This window comes from Papaver somniferum, chromosome 8 (assembly GCF_003573695.1).
Source record: "Papaver somniferum cultivar HN1 chromosome 8, ASM357369v1, whole genome shotgun sequence".
NCBI classification, from domain to species: Eukaryota; Viridiplantae; Streptophyta; class Magnoliopsida; order Ranunculales; family Papaveraceae; genus Papaver; species Papaver somniferum.
In genome coordinates, this window is record NC_039365.1 from 91554003 (window position 1) to 91562282 (window position 8280).

The window sequence follows — 8280 nt, forward strand, 5'->3', positions numbered from 1 at the left end:
AATTAAGGTTTTGAAGCCTGGCTTCCTTTTCACTGGTATTACCTTCGAATACGGTTTCTAAGATATCCTAAGCATCTTTATACCTAGTGCACGTAGTCACATGGTGCTGAAGATATGGGGTAATGGCATGTATAATGGCATTAAAACCGTCAGAATTTCGCTTTACATCAAGTATATCGGCAGGTTTGTATTCACCAATGTCCTTAGGAACGTTTACATTTCCTACTGCCACAACGGGAGCATCATAGCCATTAACTACATATACCCATGATTGAAAATCACGTGCTTGAAGAAAAGCTCGCATAGAAATTTTCCACCATAAGTAATTAGAGCCATCAAAGATTGGTGGTACGTTAATAGAGATAACACCTTTGTCCATAAAGTCATATCGCTACAAACACAGACTTGTAAGGTATTTAACGTGTTTGCCTCCTCTGATACCAATTGAAAAATCGGAGGTACAACAACCAAACCCAATATTTCGATTAGCAATCTGTATGGACTAACTCCAATATACTTTCAAGAAAATTAACTAGACTCAATCTTAATAAAGTATATCAAAGAGTTATATCTCTCTTTCTCGATTCAATTCTTACTCAAGAAAATAGAAATCTGCGAGACTAATTGAATGCAAGAGAAACCACTTGAACGGTGCCAAAGACCAATATTCAAGTATCAATCAACCAAAGGTCGGATTTCCAATTGATTGATTCTAACGCACAACCTGTTATATTTCAATTATATAAAAAAATATAATGCGGAAAAGAAATAATACAGACACCAGAATTTTGTTAACGAGGAAACCGCAAATGCAGAAAAACCCCGGGACCTAGTCCAGATTGAACACAAACTGTATTAAGCCGCTACAGACACTAGCCTACTACAAACTAACTTCGGTATGGACTGTAGTTGAACCCCAATCAATATCACACTAATCCAAGGTACAATTGCGCTCCTTACGTCTCTGATCCAAGAAGCATACTACGCACTTGATTCCCTTAGCTGATCTTACCCAAAACTAAGAGTTGCTACGACCCAAAGTCAAAGACTTAAATAAACAAATTTGTATCACACAGAAAAGTCTACGATAATATATAAATCTGTCTCCCACAAAATTACCTACAAGGTTTTGTTCCATCTTTTGAAAAATCAAGGTGAACAGGAGCCAATTGATAACCCAGGCTTATATTCCCGAAGAACAGCTTAGTATTATCAATCACCTCACAATAATCTTAATCGACGCGGTGAATGAAGATATTGTGGAATCACAAACGATGAGACGAAGATGTTTGTGACTACTTTTATATCTTGCCTATCGGAGATATTAATCTCAAGCCAATCGTTACGATTGTACTCAACACGATAGAATATGCAAGATCAGATCACACAATTACGAGAAAGTAGTATCGTTCTGGCTTCACAATATCCCAATGAAGTTTTTAAGTCGTTAACCTGGTTTATAAGAAGAAACCTAAGGTTAAAGGAGAATCGACTCTAGCCAATACAACTAGTATCACACTGGAGGTGTGGGATTAGGTTTCCCAGTTGCTAGAGTTCTCTCTTATATAGTATTTCAAATCGGGGTTTGCAATCAATGTTAGCTTAGTAACAAAGCATTCAATATTCACCGTTAGATGAAAACCTGATTAGATTCAAGCTAATATCTTTCAACCGTTAGATCGAAAACTTAGCTTATTACACAAAAATGAAATGCACGTTTGTAGGTTTGTGTAACCGTACCCAAACACATACATTTGCTGGTTCAACAGTAGTTAACCAAATGGTTATCCATATGAGCACTTTCATATCAACCATATTCTTCTTCACCATAACTAGTTCAAATGACTCAAACGAACTAGTTAGAGAGTTGTTCAATTGTATAAATCTTATATAACTATACAAGTCACAATCGAAGCAAAAATGATTTGATTCACTTGAATCGATTCATGAACTTTATAGCCATGGTTTGCAATTCGCATTCCTTAGTTTATATAAATATAAGTTCACAAATAACCTTCTTTAGATATAACCAACTCAAGTTCGCAGACTTCGTTCGCTGACTTAATTTCCCAAAAGGATTTCACAAACTCCATCAGATATTCTCGGGACGAGAACCTCCGCCAGTTCACGGACTGGGTTCGCGAACTGAGTTCGCGGACTGAGTTCACAGCTCTTGTTCCGGTTTTCCTGATCAACAAAGTACGCATACTTTGCTTCAAGGAATAAGGACTTATATATATATGTGTTGCCACACAATGCTTATATCCAACATTAGTTATATAATCTAAACTCTCATTTCAATCATTGAAACATTCTTAGAGGACGTTATATAGTTGTTAATCACAAATTATTTTTGGTCAAAGCCATTTTCAAAGTGATTGAAATATAACATGACTTTCGTCACTAGGTAAAGATGAACTTGGCCAAAGCGAAAGCTTACCAACACATATTTCGAGAAATAGATAAGCGAGATAAACTCGGCTCGAAATAGCAAATGTGTATAATCAAAGTCTATATAGCAAAACGACTTTTGTCTCAAGATATGATATGGAGTAGATATACTTTTGAGTGATGGATAAGTTCAAGTCTCTACATATCTTTTAGTCGATGAAGTTCCACCAGTTCCTTGAGCAGTTCTTCGTCTTGTATGATGATTTCCATGGAGTTCTTGAGCTCAAGTACACTTTCTATCCTAGGCCGAGACTTAGCTATAGTAGACTAGAAATCAAGACTTATAGTTTTGATCACTAATATTTAAAAACATGCTTGAGATAGCAATGGATGCGAGTTCGACCGAGCAGTGCTCTAACACAAATGTTACTTCGTTCACTGCGTGCTTTCTCCAGTCGGACTCTGCCACCTCAGCTGACCCACGTTCCTTCGGGAACTTCCTAGCCTCAGTACAGATTGTACCTTCGTTCACCGCTAACCTTTGCCAGTCAGATTTCACCACGTTATTTCTCTCCATCCGCTTTGGTTATGCGTGTAGATAAGAGATTTGTGCATTTAATGCTGATTAGATGCGTCATCTATCACTTCGCCGGCTGCCTTTCTCTAGACTAGGCTTTATTTCTTCTATCTTGGCCGTCCAGGTATCCCTTCTCGGGATGAGATAAAGCAGATCTGCGAAGGTATCCTATGCTACTCAGGTTTCTCTGTATAGCGAGGGCTACACAGTTATCTTGTATGCGACTACTAAGATCATGACACGTGATCCGCAGAATATTGGTATTCACAGTTTGCCCTTTTTCTTTCTTATTATAATATTTGGTAGGATTGGAAGAAAAACTCCCGTAACGCCGTCATTTTTGAACGTACCGATTGGGCGGTCCCCACATGTCCTTTCATGCAATAACTTCCCCTAGAATTTCAGTACATCCAAATTTTTGGATTCTCTAGCCGCATATAAGAAGAGAATAAAGAGAAGGGATTTTCACTAACTCCTTTCCTTCCCTTCGAACTGTCGCTCTCCATCTCTTTCTCAGAGATTTTCTTCCGCTTTCAACTGTTGGTATTCCCTTCGATTCGCTAAGGCTTATGGTTCAACACACGATCATCATATACAAGTAAGTGATATTTTGCTTCTTCTCTGTTAGTTTGGATTTTCATCTTGTATTCGCCTTGCTTTGACTTTGGTTAATTGTTATTGAACGCCATTGATATTCTTGGATGTTTGCATGCAGTATTTGAGGCTTTTGTTGTGTTCTCTGTGTTTTTTGAGAACATGAGTTTGTTCCTTTTCGTGTTTTCATCATGAATGTATCATGATTGCTCCGTGTCTGGAAGTTTTTAAATGTGTTGATCGACCATGTTTTTCACTTCTTTGGGAGGACGAAATTGTTTCCCTGGTTGGCTTTTGCTAAACCCATGCCCAAAGTACTATAAATTTTTTCCCCAACCAAGCTTTTGGGTCGACTGTAATTCTAGTCCGTCATTGTTGATTGAATGTTCTTCTTGCTGGTGTTAGGGATCATGAGACTTCCGAATAAACCTTCGCGGAAGGATTAGAGATCCTTTTCTTCTGCTGATCCACCTCCAAGGATACTAAGGTTCCTTCTGGCAGTGAGATGGCTGTGGTCCCTGAGGCTGCTGGGGACCCTGAGGTAGAATAGGTTGATGTTGAGGATCTTCCACCTCCACATCCTCCTCCTCACTACGAGCTTCGAAGGCTTCAGCTACGTGGCAAGGATATATACGCTCACTTGTCCTTATTTACAATAAGAAAAATCTCTTGATTAGTGTTGGCCAGCTGGCCGCCGGTATGCTCCTTCCTTTATTTAGTAGAAAGGATCCTTTCTACTATGACGTTTTGTCCACCATGGATGATCCGACGAATAAGACTCGGGTCCGAGGAGTCATGCAATACACCAGCAATTATTGGCGTGCCCTTCGTGAGTGCCGGTACCGTAGTAAGGGAAATACCACTTTGAAGTCTTATGACCCCTTTGCTGCTGGAAGGTCTAAGCAAGAGGTTTATACCCCTGCCAAATTCAATGCTATGTACGCTAATGCTATTCAGAAAAGTAATCTTCTTTCCTGGAGTGTTGGCCCTCGTCATATCCATGTTACTGAGAAGATTAGGGAAGGTAACATCCTTCGTCTGCTGGAGGAGATCGATAAGACTGGTTTGACTGTTATCCCTTTGTTGATGGTGGTTTTTAGTTCAGGGCTAAATTTGTAAAACCCTGCATTTAATGTGTCGTCACTCTGTAAAGAAACAGAGCCATGTAAAAGTGATGAGTGTTCAACCTCTTCAGTGGCGCGTTTATTGAGCAACATATATTCACATGAAATTTACCCAGAATGGTGCATGTAGCAACAATCCCGGATATTATGTAAATTTTAGCACCTTGCCTGTATTATTCAATTAATATAAGTTTCTTTGAATGCTTTCTGTGCTATTTTCCCCAGTTGAACCCTTAATATTGATATGGCATGATAATTTGTGTTCACTCGCAGCAGAGTAGCACGAATTTCCAAGTATCAAGGCTAAGGTCCTTGCATAAAGTATTCAATCAGAAAGCATACTGCTCTCTGGCAATGAACTTAAAGAACTCTGCGTCGACACATAGAATTCAATCAATTTTGTGATAATTCACATGATTCAGATATTACCCTGACTAATTTGCAAAAATTAGGGTTTTGTGCCCTGCGTAGTATATTAGACCTTGCATATCGAAATTAAGCCTAGGCGAAATAGGAAATTAATCCGCCATGGATTAGTAAGTGCAAAATCTTACTCACAATCAGAAAACAAGGAAAAAAAAGGAGTCGCGGATAGAAGCAGCAAAAAAAGGAGGTGTGGCCATGCCACGGGCCAGCCGGCGCCACTTGCAAGTGGCCACACCCCATGCTGCTCGAACCGGCCCCTATTCCGGCCACATGCACATGAATTGTGGCTGGACCCATACTTGCCGACCCTATTTCCCATCGACCAATCAGGACACTCTAAATCCGCCATACACACACTGGAAATGTGGCCACACTCATGATTGTCTGCCCCTCTTTTAATCGACCAATCAGGTCGCTCTAAACCTGCCACAGTATCAAAAGAGGCAAAGTTGCGCCAGATAGTCGCTTTCCGAAGTTGCGCCAATACGCTAGTTGGCATGCCAAACGTGTCATTCCGCCCCGGCATATTAGTGACATGCCGAACATGCCATGCCTCGCCAAAACACTAATCGTCATGCCAAACATGCCAAGCGTGCCACTTTGCCACAGAAGCATGCCGAACGTGGCAACGTACTATAACTAGCGCGCCAACGTGCTAACCCACCTCTTGTTCATGGAAAAACGCCATAACATATTCCAATTAGGGTATTTCAAACACGGATCTGCCTTAGCGGCATTGGTCGAAACCCTAATTTCCAGTTGCGGCCCAATTATGCCACTTTGGGCCCACAACATGCCACGAGCCATGTGGGACCCGCCAAACCCTAAAAATGGCGCATTCTATAACCACCCGTAGCCATCCTTGTGCCCGTGGTTATTCCCATGTTATGGCTTGCCATAATTCCTTTAATGTGGCCATGACGCTGATTGCATAAGACGCCACCGTGCCGCGGACATGCCAAACGCGCTAATTAGGGTTTCGATATGCCAAACCCTAATTTAGCTAAAGTTTCCACGCCAACTAAGTCAAGTAAATCTCCTAAGGACTTAAAGTCTGATGTAACAACAGGGCCAATGTTGTCGGAGTCATATTTGGGTCTAACACCAATATGCCAAAATAGCTTTCATGGCTACGCCAGGCGATACTGTGCCACGGCTACTGATAGACGCATTTATGTGTCTATTTTGTTCTCAATGTTCTGTATTGTTAGACTTGATCAAATACTTATTGTGTTATTTTATGTTTTTGTAGATGTTTTTGGAAAAATAAGTCCTTGCGGCAAAATGGGCTCGAAAAGTAGTGTTTTACACCCCAGGACAAAGTACTAAAGGCACCGCAGAAATGCATCGGAAGCACCCCAGAAATGCACTTGAGGAACCCAGGAAAATTACTATTTCCACCCCAATTGTTATTCGCACCCCAGCTCTGGTTAAGGGGCACCCTTCTTCTCAAATTCAAAATTAAATTTTGGCGGGAAAGTTTCTTTATACACTGGTAGATTTTCCAATCGATTTTTGAAGGTGTTATAAGGAGATTAAATCGCTGAAACTTAATGGGTATATGTGATATGGATATAAGAAGATATTTTGGTGGTTAGGATCGATCAAATTTGGCCAGATAATCGATTCTCGATTAAAGCAGGAAAGAAGAGATATCGGTTAAACTTGGAAAGAAAATTACGTAAAGATGCTGCATGGGTTGTGGAATTTAAGTGCAGATATTCTCCTAGGTTGCATATCAACATATTGTGGAAATTATCAAGACAATTAACGCATGCAGAGAAAGAAAATAAGAAATTATTCCCAAGAATAATTTTCCTTTACTGTGAAGATTTTGAGGAATTAACGACGAGATTTGATGCGCCTGGAATGTATAAATAGGAGATACATGAGTCCTAGAAGGGGTGTCGAGAGTTTGGGGTCGAGAGGAGAGCTCAGGAGGCGTGAATCAAGAGTTTTCAGAACTCTGTTGCTGCTGCTCCTGCTGCTCGTGAAGAACAGGGAAACGGCGACGGTTTATTCATCCGTCGTAACAGTTTCTTCAACTGGATTGCAACGTTTATCTTCATTGTAACAGTTTCTTCATCCTCGTTTGCAACATTTATCTTCAGATTTGTAACGATTATCTTCAGCATAACAGTTGAGACTTGAAACAGTTGGTCTGTAACGCATATGCGCTGTTGCAGATTTCCTGTTTCATTGTTTTCTCTTCTTGTAAATACCAATTGAGCTTAATAAAATATTTTGAGAGGTATTTCACCATGATGATCTAAACCCAACATTGGGACAACGGAGGAGGCGATTTTCGTCATTCTGGTAAATTTAATTTATTCTTTTTATGACTTTTGCATTGATTTATAATTGAAAAAATGATTTTGATTAATTAGTTGTCATTTTATTTGATGCGGCATGCTTGCTTAAATGTTTGATGTCCCATGCTTACGATTTATAACTAATATTCTGAGAATCTATATTGGCAAAATAAGAGTCCGTACATTTTATGTTTTGAGCGATAATTGTTAAGGATAAATAAAATGTACCATATGCATGAGAATTGGCCAAGTCCTTAGTCCCAGTAATTCTCTACCAATTTGTTAATATTTTTGTATATATATTTTTATCAAATCTAAAAAATTATCCTTCACAAGTCCGAGAGTTTGAACCTCATTACTACAACCCCAAGAAAAATCAATAATCATTTTGGCGCCGCCGACGCGGAATTGTGTTTAGGTAGATTTTTTTTTTTTTTTTAGATTTATTTTTCTTTGTTCTTTTTTACGTTCTTTGGGTATTTGTCTATGTGATACAGGTTTTGAGGCTTGGATCGAAAAGAAAAAAAAAGAAGAAGATGTTGTCAAAGATTTTTGGCGATTTCATAAAGACTGTGAGCAAAGCTTAAAGCAAAAAGAACGGAAAGAAGACGAAGGATTTTTTTTATTATTATTATTTTTTAGATATTTTTTTTTATGATTAAATTTTTTTTAGAAACTGTAATTAAGGTTTTATTTTTGTAATCTTTTATTTTTGGACATTTTTTTTTCCGGACATTAAACATTGGACATTTTTTAAACCCTACGAAAGGGTTATATAATTAAAATAAAAAATAAAAAATTAAATACAAACTGTTTGCAGAGAAGGACGACGATTACTATATCGTCTCAGCCCCTC